An 11,581-nucleotide genomic window follows, 5' to 3' on the forward strand; every position below is an offset into this window, starting at 1 on the left:
AAAGCTCGAGTCCACGGAAAGGCCTCCCATTGCTTGGCAAGCTTTGGTTTACTCGCCTCCTTTGCCAGAGACAGTCACTTGCTTTGTCCCCCCAGTGCCTTGTGTCGATCGTGCATGACACAGAGCAGGCCACCCAAAGCAGCAAGCAAATACCGATAAGAATAGCCAATATTTACTGAGCAATCACTGTATCCCAGGCACATGCTAAGGGCTTTACAGTCACTGCCTCATTTCATCCGCACAGCGACCATAAAGTGGTCCCGACTGTGCTGCCGAGAGACTGAGGATCGCTGACGGCCAGCTGTCTGCCCCGCGTCACAGCGAGCCAGAGCCTTCCGTTGCTGTCCCACGCGGCTGGGCCAGTTTTAATCCAATGCCAGCGCCCCACGCCCTGCTCTGCCCCGGAGGCTTGGTGGCTTCCAGGCTTTGCAGGGGAGCAACTGCAAGATCAGTGAGGAATGGCCCGGTGGGGTCGTCTCAGGTTTGGGAGGACGGCAGTGAGGATAAGTCCCCGAGCCCTCAAACACGAAGGGCTCCATTAGGGGCCATGGTGGCAAACTGAAGGTCAGAGCAAGTAGCCTGAAGCCCATGGGAGGAGCCTTGGGGGGAAGGAGAAAGGATTCCTTTGGCAAAGGGTCAGAAACGGGGCCTGGACAGTCCTTCCTCCCCCCGCCCCCAACAGTTAGGGCAGCACACCCCAGGGACTGGGAAGGCGCCCAGGGGCCTCTAACTACAGAAAATGTTTGGGAGAGATTGGCAATGGTTTACCGGTCTCCATTGAAATGGAAATGAGGTCAGGCTCTGTAAACCCCTGCTGGATTTTTCTGAGGTTCTTTAGCAACCTTGTAATTTTCCCAGTGTTTGTAATTTTTAAAACTCTGACCTTTCGATAACTAAAACTCCTTTGTCCTTTTTCTGGTTTGTGTTTGTTCTGGAGGCGGTGGGGCTGAGGGGCTGAGGAAGCTGCGTCTGTCTGTCCTGCAGTGGGCCGGAGGAGGAGGATGGGGGACGGGAGCCGGGGAGAGGGACTGCGGGAGGAGCTGGAAAGGAGAAGTGAGCGGCTCCATTGCCAGGGGCTGGCGGGGAAGAACACCGTGGGGCCGGGGGAGCTGGAGAATGGCGCTGGCTAAGGCCAGGGAGTGGCGGGGGTGGACACAGTTCTTGAGATACTTCTAGAACTTAACTTTCAGACCCAAGAGGGATCTGTGTCATACAGGATTTGACGCCAGCGTTAGAGGGAAGCCAGTGCGTGCACTTGCCTCTTTATTACGAGTGCAGTTTAAATTAAATTAGGAAGGAAAGACTACAAGCTTTGCAAATCTCCTTTGTAAGAATCTGGGGATCTGAGATGCTTGACAGCTGAAATCGCTCCAGGCTTACCATTGCAAAGGGCAAACACTGGCTCCTGAACTATTCGGTTAAAACTGCTGGGCCATGGACGTTTCTGGTTGCTGTGCAGATGAGGCCCAGACAGAACAAACTGTGAGCTTTAATTAGCATGAAGATTTTCTCCCCAGATCTGAGGCCTCTTTTTGACTCTTGAAGAGGGAAAATGGATAGTATAGTGAATGACGGTGTTCTCTAGTTTTGTGAAGTTGACCACTAATTGAATCCAATTCTAACAAAAAAATAAAGGACAGGTCGTAGGTCTCTAACGCTTCCTCGTATTTTCCTGTGGTTCACATTTTACAGAAACCCGGATCTCTGCTCACCCACGTAGATCTCGTGAACCACTTCAGACAGAACACAGAATCTTAAAGCCTTCTCGAGCCATCTTGAACCTACCCGAACTTTAGAATATATGGGAGGACTAAAGCTACAGAAATACTACGGGGTGGAGAGACAAATGAGTTAAAAATATGAGCTAGCAGGCAAGGTGTGGGATTTTTGTGTTCAGAACTTAAAAAATCAAACTGCTATTAAGCTCACTTCTTAGCATATTTGCCTTCCCCTTTTCTTCCTTTACAGTGACGTCGGTTGTGGATGCCGTACAATGAAGGATTAATAGAATAATAAATCTTATGTTAAGTATTTTTTTAAAGCTATATTAAAGTGCCAGCAAAGTTTCCCATCCAGATGTGCAGTGACAGACATTAAGAAAAAGATTATGGGATAGACACACCATGGTGTTGATATGCATATATTATATTACGAATAAAAAATAATACCACATCACACCAGCAAGTTTCAAGATTAAAGTAACTCATGGCGCCTCCAAGACTGTATGCAGAGAGGCTGCTGGGCTGGTAGGAAATGACCCTTGACCAAGATGACAGAGACAATGGGAGAAGGCAGAGGCAGAGAGGAGAGCTGTTGAACTTGAGACTGGGTGGGGGAGGGGGAGTACCGAGGGGCAGTACCAAGAGGGAGGGCCAAGTCCCGAGCTCAGATCTGTGCCATCCAGGTGACACGGCTCAATAATATGACCAAGACTTTGCCTTGGAAAAATCTGGTGTAAAAAATGGGTGATTTAAGTCTTTTGCTGTGGTCTATAACATTTCCCTGACTTGGTGAATGATTGTTGTATACGTGATACAATAAGACGTTTTCGTAAACATAGATATTGAGAAGGAAATTCCTATCAAGCCCTTATAATGTCAGGGGTTCAACTGTAATTCAGAACGAATCGCGCACCAGGTCTCTAGTGACAGTGTGAGTTCCCCTTTGTCATAAGAACACCTATGATGCAAACACAAATTTTATTCAACTTCAGTATTATAATGGAGTATGTGATTCACGGTGAAGCCGGGCTCATAATTATAAAACTGTTTATTAGAAACATTCTCTCCCTTTCATCACCTTGATTTAATTGTGTATTCCAGCCCTCATTTTGAAATGACGCTATAAAGATCACCTTGAAGCCCTGAAAATCACTTGAGAGAAAGTGTTGGCTCCTGGGGTAGATTTTTTGGAGGCAATACTTATGGCCTGGGGCCTGGGGCCTGGGGCCTGGTGACAGCGATCGGTGACGGAAATCCGGGCTCAGGGACTCTGTCTTGCCGAGGACCTAGACTTTCTGGGCCTTCTGCAGGTTCGCTCGGAGTGATCATGTTGCTTCAGGGATGACCCAGGCCCAGGGGACTTAGAGCTGTCACTGTCTTCCAGTGTGACCTAAAGGAGCCCCCCTGCAGAAGCCACTTGTGGGAGTGTGCGCATCTGTCTCCTCCCAGATTTTAAATTCCTCAAAACATGATCTACTGTTTCCCGTGGCATCTGATTTTTTAAAAAGGGAGTTTGGGGGCTCACCGCCTTGCTCAGCAGCTGTCTGTGGAGATAGGGAGAAAGTGTGGTTTTACTGAGGGCAGGTTCGCTCACCTGTGCCACTGGCCTGCCCAGACCTGGAGGAAGCCCTTGGTCTGCCTGATGCTGCATCATGTTTTAAGCCCTGGGTCAGCCCACAACTGTCCATGTCAGAACACCAAAGTGCGACGATGCGGCTCCAGGAGGGCGGGCCCCATCCCCCCTGGGCCTGGGCCTTCCAGAAGACTGACCTTCCCAGGACCCTCCGCTCACTGCCAGCTCAGTTGTTTGCAGGGCGGCGGTGGGGAGAGGGGCAGGCTATCCCCTCCCCCGCCCCCACCGCCGCTACAGAGCTGCTTCTACAGTCGGGCAGCTGAGTGAAGACTGGGCCTAGAGAGCACAGAGGCCCGGGGCCAGCTGTCGATCCACTGTTGCTGCTGCTGAAAACACAGCCACCCGGAATCAGGGCTCCTCTTCATCAAGTTATTTGTCCTTTTACTTCCTAGTGTCAGCAGTCCTGGGGACAGGAAACAGTTTGTGCAATAGGAAGTAGCAGAAAACTGATGACTAACTACTTTTGATCTCTGTGGACACATTTTCAACCTAGAGATAGTTACACACATTCCGACACACATGTGCACTGATAATATGAGCTATATCTAGACCTTACCCTTCTTAGTCTCTATTAAAATAATTCCGTTTACTGAAAGCTTACTGTGTGCCCGAGATCTTGCTAGGGCATGTGAGTGGACACCTCACATGTGTCCACTCGCATAACCCTGACGACACCCTTAAGTTGCGTCAGGAGAAGGGAGAGGCATAGTTAGCGAAGTGGCAGTGTGTTGAGCCATGAACCCAGGACGTCTAAGGCCACTGCTCTAAAGCCCTGTGCTCAGCTGCCTCTTCCCAGGACAAAGCCTTAGGGACGAATGTTTTAGGACCTTGTTTCACTGCTTGGGGTTTAAAGACAATTTATCACATCGTCTGCGAGAACCACCACTTCTATGGCTTGGCAGGTGGTGACGCAGTGAGGCTGAGGTATCATTACTTCATATTTTCACTGTGCAGAAGGAAGTGCTTACTAGACACCAGCTGTCTGAGCCCAGAGACGAAAGGCCTCCTTCCCTCACCAGGCTCGGTGCTCAGTCACTCTGATGACACGGACACAGCCGGCTGCTGCTGTCCCCACTTAGTATCTGCTCCCTCCGGAGTGACAAGGCCTGGTTGGGGCTGTTTGATTAAGTGTGCTTTCCTGAAATCAGGCACCAAACCAGCTGAAATGTTGAAACCTGGTCAGCTGAGGGAGAGGAGAAAGTCAAGTCTGGCTATCGGTCCCGAGAGGCCAAGGACCTGGCACAGAGAAGGGCCTGCTGCCTCTGCCCACCGCGGGCCAGGCCGCCAGAGAGGAAGCTGGGACTGGAGTGGGAGCTGGGTGACTGCTGGCATGTCAGCTGATGGGGCCGTTTCTAGGCCCATCTTTGAACTCTGTGAACCCAAGTCTTTTTTCTCCTTCTCATTTCACGATTTCACAGTTTAGTGTTTTGGATTCCCTGCTCACATCCTTTCTGCTTCTTTAACAGCTTCACCTGTACAGAGAGATGATCCTCACACCACGAGAGCCCCACCGTCTGTCACAGCTTCGGCGTGCGAGTTCCCACCAGCGCCTAACTCCAGGCTCCCACAGTAAACACAGAGCAGCCGTTTCAGAACTCTGAAAGAGAAGTGTTACTCGTTTCACTACGCTACATTTTATCTCATCTAAAACAACAATGCTCACTCCCAGTGGATAATGAGAAAAATACAGTGTAATTAATGCCAGTTAATCAAGCCGGTGGCCCTTGAAGATCTATAAAATGTAACTGTAACGCATTCTTACAGATGGGCCTGGGCAGAATAATTAGGAAGCAGTAAATGCTGGCATCATCAGTATTACTTGTAGAGTTCAGCAAAGGCACGTGAATGGCTGTCCAGGGCTGGGGAGAGAGAACAGAGGTGATTCTTTGGTGTGACATACACAGAGGTTACCATAGGAGGAGGATTAACCATTTTTCAGCTCTGGTAACAACCACCTGTCTATTAAAACATTATTTGGTAAAAAAGAGAAAGTAAAACTGGAGACTTTGGTTATTTCATTGCAACTGGGTTAACATGATTTGTATAAATGCTCTTTCAAAATTTGAATAGATGCCCATGGAACCTATTACATATTTTAGACAAAAGAAATGATCCATTTCAAAATGTTGCAATTAGTAAAAACTAGTGAACTCAGGTTTAACGGACATGAAGATATGAAATAACTTTCTATGTAAATAAACTGACACAGAGGTAATATTCAAAATGTTTTTAACAAGCGGTATGGCCAGAGCACACATGACGGGGCTGCCAGCTGGGTGGGGGCAGGGCCTCAGGCATTTTGCTTTCGGTTGCTGGTTCTGGGGTTCCAGGGGCTCTGGGGCACGGCTGGGCTGCAGCTGAGAACTATGCCCTGATAAAGCTGTACTCATGTGTACTGGCCGAACATTGCTGCTGTGAATAATTGCTTTTAATCTTATATCTAATAATACAGTTTAAGTGATTCTGATAAAATGCCATCGCTAAATAAGCCCCGTTTGCATTAACGCAGGAGGTGCTCATTTTCAGGCCTGTTATACATTCAGGTGACTATAGATGCTGTGGTCCCATCGCCCCAAACGGTATGGGTCTTGCGGAGTGAGACCGATCTGGCACTCCAGAATCCTTCTCGGGAATCGTTGAATCACACTGTAGAAACTGACAGACACGGAGGCCCTCCCTCCTGCTCTGTTTTCCTATGTCACGAAGGCAAGGGCTTTCAGATGCCATTATTTACTCAGGTCAGCACTCTGGGCTGTGAGCAGCTTACACAGCTGCTTGTCCTACCTAGAGCCCAAGTATGTCCATGTGTTCCTTTTTTCTTTCGTTCATTCAAACAAGTAATTACTGAAAGTAGCCTGCTTGTAAAGCATTTTAAAAATCAGAGCAGAAAGGAAGGAAGACGCCTGATTACCCCCGGGGAATTTTTACTCACTCCCGATGGTAACTTTCTCCACTAGGAGCTCCAGACGCAATTTCTTAGTGCTCTATTTTTTATTAAGCTGTAATATGTTTTTTAAAAAGGAAGATTTAATTTAATCCTTTGGAAATTATGAAAAACAAGATTTTCAGTCAAATGAAATGTCCAAGGGAAACAAAAACCCATAAATATTTTTTTTACTTCAGTAAGGAGCGCAAAATCGGACACCTAAAAATTTCAAATACACTTCTCATTGCCATTAAAGGACCACGTGTACGTACACAGGGTTATCCTAAACACAGAAATTAAATTACAACAATGTCAACTTGCTGATATGGATAAGAACATCTTATTCAGAATCACAGAACTTGAAAAGACTTCCCAGATCACTTCGTTCGAATCTCGGATTGAGCTATTTACTCAGTGTTACGCAGCTCATTAGGAGAGAACTAATAAGGCCTTTTTATACCCAGCACAGCGATCTTTTCTCTACGTGACACTAGCTGTATTTCAACTAGCTGTAACAGCTTAATGTTTGAAAAGATTCAACATCACCATTGGTTAGAATACTGAAAAAATAAAGACTCAAAAGTAACAGTATTTCTGTCATTAAAAGACATAGCCCTCGGGGTACACAATTTAGTGGACAGAAGGGCCAGAATCATACTGTAAATCACTCGAGACGTGGAAGGTCTGGTTTGAATCTTGTCCCCAGCATTTACTAGCTGTGTCACAAGAGTCACATCACTGGGTTAACTCTCTGAGCCTAGGATCCTTGACTATAAGGCAGATAATAATTAACTCAGGGCCTCTGTGTAGTAACTGAAGTGCCCAACAGTTTGTAGTGACTCTATAAATGTTAGTCCTTTTATGCCTCCCTGGGCCCACTCAGAACTCTGTTTAGAAAGCATGAATATACAGAAATCACCGGGAAAATGCAGTGTTAAGGTATATGTTAAATTTTAGTAAAGGATAATGGCATTTGACTAAATGTCTAGGACGTGAATAGGCGCTTCCCTTGCTCTTACAATGCTTACTTACATAGTTATTTAAAACTAATGCACAGACTATGAATCAAACAGTATCTCTTTAATATGGTAAAAAATCGAATTACAGATTCATCCTGAAGGAAAAAACAACGAATCGACTCAATCCAGGGGTAACACTATGGAAATTGTTTTGCAATCACAAGACTATGAATCGGTCTGAAAGTTGATCAAAACAAAATGCATTTTTTAAATTCTCTCATATTCCTATAATTAAGACAATTATTTTTTAGTTTCAGTTTGTTTAAATATGGAATAAAGATTGGATTACATGGCACAAGGGCTGCCTCTTGGCTGAGAATATTTTTACCTCTAAAGTTTCATTTAGGGTCAAATGAGCAGAAACCTGACACGGTCAGTTAACATTTAACTGCGCAGTGGGTTAAGCTAAATGTTAGTATTATATCCGCAACCGTGGTGTTAGTGGTTTAAAGAGGCAGCACAATTAGCATTAGATTGGCTGTGGAGAACAGTGCCTTACATTTTATGAGCGCCGTATTTGCAAGTAGGATATAAATGTGCCTTACTGACCGGAATCCATGTTAACTACTTTTTGATTAATTTCCTTGTATTAAAAAAAAAAAAAAAACCCCAAGTCTCTTATCTGTGAACACATTAGCTTGACACTCAAGGCCGAGCAAAATCTGGCATCTACCGCTCTTGATGGGAACTCTTACCCTAAAGCCTCGGATTTTCCCACTTTCTAAATTTGGGGCCATGCCTGTCCTCAGCACTTTTATTGTCTCCTCGAGCCCTAGGTCAAGTCTGCCTCCTAGGGCAGCCCTGCCCTGGCTGCCAGGCCTGGAGCGGTGCTCACTGCCATTCCTAAAGTGTTTTGTCTTAATCATTCACTTTTATTAGCTTGTCCCCTGCACGTGAGATTAACTCTCGGCTTGGCCCCTAAGTGCCTTAGGGCTAAGGACATCTACTCAAATGTTTGTTGACTAAGATATTCATACTTAAAATGTGTCAATTGCAGCCTTTTAAATAGTACATGATAAGCCATCTCACCATTCAAAAGGAGACCCAAGAGATCGATTAAGAAAATAAACAAAGATTTATTTTTCAAAGATTCTGGGAATGCCTCATTTCCTTTAAGGAAAATTTAAGGATTAAGATTTGTAGAAATTTTGGGACAAAAAGCCATCAAAGATTGATTGTTAAATCAAGGGAATATTTGAGTTCCTGCAATAACTCCATGGTGATGAAGGGGAAAAAAGTGTGGAATACCATAATTTTCTGATTTAAATGTCAAGAATAGCAATAAACAAATAAATACAATCAAATTTAAGGGAACAGAAAAGATATTATCGCTTGTAGTTAATTACTGATGTTAGATATGGAATTATTTTTTGTGTCAACATGTTAGATGATATAATTTTTTACAATGGTAAATGCTATTATAAGCATCTTCAACTGCAAGGTCACCCATTCATATAGTCCGTGTACACTGTAACTTGTGAATATCGTATAAAGAGATTTTTGTAACCTGTGATCAAAGTCTTTCCACAATAATTTTTAAGTTTTTAAGCTTCTTGAAGGCAAGTGATGCATCCCAAGAATTTTCGTGCTCTCGCTGCACTTATACGTGGGGCGACGAGTGGTGTAACATAGACCTCGAATGCCTGAGGCAGGAGTGTGGCGGAGGAAAGGGAGGGAGCCGAGGACAGGGCACACGGCTGCAATGAGGCACCTGGCTCTTCGAGCCCACCTCGAATGTCTGCCGTACGGAGTGTAAGAAATAAAGTCAGCGAGAGTTTCGCCCTGCTCCTGGTGCATGACAAGTACTTGATACCTCTTTCGAACATATTTGTAATGAGTGCCTGTATGTACCACATGCTGTTCGAGGTGCTGGGAATTCCACATAGGACAAAATAAAGTCCTTGCTCTCATGGAACTTACGGTGTAGGGGGAGGTGACAAACTTTACATCCATAGACAGAGTCAGGTGGCAATAAATGCTATGAAAATAATTAAAGAGTGGTAAGCAGACCATAACAGAGGGTGTGTGCGCGCGTTTGTGTACACGCATGCACTATTTTCTATCGGGTGGTAACCAAGCAAGGGTGGGAGGTGGGCTTGCAGGTATGTGGGGGAAAACTCTGCAAGGAAAAGAAACACCAAGTGCAAAGCCCAAAAAACTCAAGAAGAGTTTTTTACTCTTTTTTCTTAAAGAGATTCAGATAGAAAAACCTGCTTCAGGAAGGGAATCTTGACATAGCACCATAAGCATTTCTCCCTGGCCTTGGTCAGGGAGACTCCCCCGCATGTTTACTAGATGCCCCTGTGCCCCACTGCTTGGGCCTGTTTAAGGATGGGGGAGGGGCAGGAGAGTCCAGGAGCTAGAGCCCACTGCACTAAGGGAAGAGAGGTGGACAAAAGGTCAGCCTGGCAGAAGTGGTCAGAGCACAGGGGGCTCATAGGCCTCGGTGAAGTGTTTGGACTGCTCACTGGAGAGGGGAACCATCTAAGAACTGTGAGCAGAGAGATGAAGCGATCCACGTGCATTTGAAAAGGTAATAGTACATAGTAACTATTATCGAATGCGTTATCATAAGAGATTTAACACTCTGGAAATGGGTACTGCCTAACCCAGATTTTAACTCGGATCTGCTTCACCTAGTGTAAGAACCAGGTGAACCATGTGATATTCCAGGTTTTATGGGTCAAAAATGGTTGAAATCTGTCAAAACGCTCAATGTGACTTACTGGATAGGGTGAGTAGAAGGGCAAAGAACACGGGCTTTGAATAAAATATAAATGGATTTGAATCCCAAACCCAGGACTCATGAGCTGTATAGTCTTGCATCAGTTACTTAACCCCCTTCTCCTTGGGTTTCCCGTTACGTAAAATGGGGGATAACAGCATATCCTAAGCCACAAGGTCAAACTGAAGATTAAATGAGATATGCATGCAGAGCATTTAGCGCAAGGCCTAGGAGCTTAATATAGAAGTGAACCAATTAAGAAGGGAGACTGAATCTTTTACACTAGCATATCAAATAAATAATTTACTAGCCAAATGCTTTAAAATTACTTATCATTTTGTTAGGTACTGAAGGAGCATACTTTACTTCAGTTTTTAAAGAGACAACAGCTTTTTGATCAAATTACTATTCCTCGCATTTACACAATTCATTCTTTAATCAGTACATGAATATTCTACGGTTCTATTAACAACAATGGATGCTGCATAACTTAAAATACTGAGAGTTAAATGTTTTTAGCTTTGTCCAACAAGGCAATTCCATTTCCTCTAATGAAGTAGCTTTATTTTAAAAACGAACTGTGTTCTTCAAAAAAAAAAAGAGGCCAGAAGTTACTTGCCGTTGGAAAGTATTTGAAATTCACTTAGTAGCTTCAACACAACTAAATCTTAATAGTCCAAAGAATTTGTTTAAAGCAAAATTTGACCAAAAAGACCCAATTACGTTCAAAACAGTAGATATGATTAACAGAAAATCTCAGGCACGTCTCTCGCAGTGATCATTTTGATAATAAGTAATTTTGTCTAAATTGTTAATTGAACATGTCATAAAGGGCTTGCAATAAAATGCAGGTTTAGTGACTGATGACGTTCCGTGAACCAGAGAACTGCATTGTTGCTGTTCGGAAAGAAAATTCTTTCCCAAACTAACCTAAATACTTGAAATCCATCGCACTGCGTGGAAAAAGCTCCTGCCCACTGTCTGACTATTTTCGCAAGTTTGCAAGTAGAAATGTTGACTTTCGATTTTCAAACTGGGCACAAGGCTCTTTCCCCCCCATTTCTTTACTGTGCTTGCATTTTATCACTGGATTCCGACGCCATCACGAAGCAGAACAGTGCACACGCCATACACGATCCTCAGAACTTCCCAGCCCGCGGTGCTCATTCCCGACCGGAGCGGGCGCCCGGGATAACGGAATGCGGCAACAAAGAACACCCTGTCCCCAGAGGCGCGCCCGCCGCTCGGACAGGGCACTGCACGGGCAGCGGCGACACCGTCGGGGCGACAAGGGGCGCCCACGCGGGACCCGCCGCTGCTCAGGCTCCTTCCCGCCGGGCGGCTCTCGAAACCCGAGACCGCAGGGACATTTAGGGGTCGTCGTGCGGTCCCAGCTACCACACAGCGGCGGCGGAGCCCACTGCAAACCAGTCCTGCGGGGGAGGACCCCGGGCCGTACAAACGTTACAGCAGGGCCCGCGAGCGACGGCGCGTCCGCTTCCCGCCCTGCCCCCGCAGCACGGGGTCCGACGGGCCCCACACCCAGCGCCGAGGCCC

General features: G+C 45.7%; 1 long non-coding RNA gene across 1 annotated transcript; it reads right to left on the minus strand.

The window, feature by feature from the left end:
- Positions 1–2,751: 2,751 nt before the first annotated feature.
- On the minus strand, positions 2,752–5,732 carry LOC111733004. The gene is made up of 2 exons (XR_002777789.1): positions 4,827–5,732; positions 2,752–3,757 (listed from the first exon to the last, which is right to left on the minus strand). It is a non-coding gene; the product is annotated as an uncharacterized LOC111733004 (long non-coding RNA).
- Between the last annotated feature and the right edge of the window lie 5,849 nt (positions 5,733–11,581).

This window comes from Pteropus vampyrus, unplaced genomic scaffold (assembly GCF_000151845.1).
Source record: "Pteropus vampyrus isolate Shadow unplaced genomic scaffold, Pvam_2.0 Scaffold512, whole genome shotgun sequence".
Taxonomy (NCBI): domain Eukaryota; kingdom Metazoa; phylum Chordata; class Mammalia; order Chiroptera; family Pteropodidae; genus Pteropus; species Pteropus vampyrus.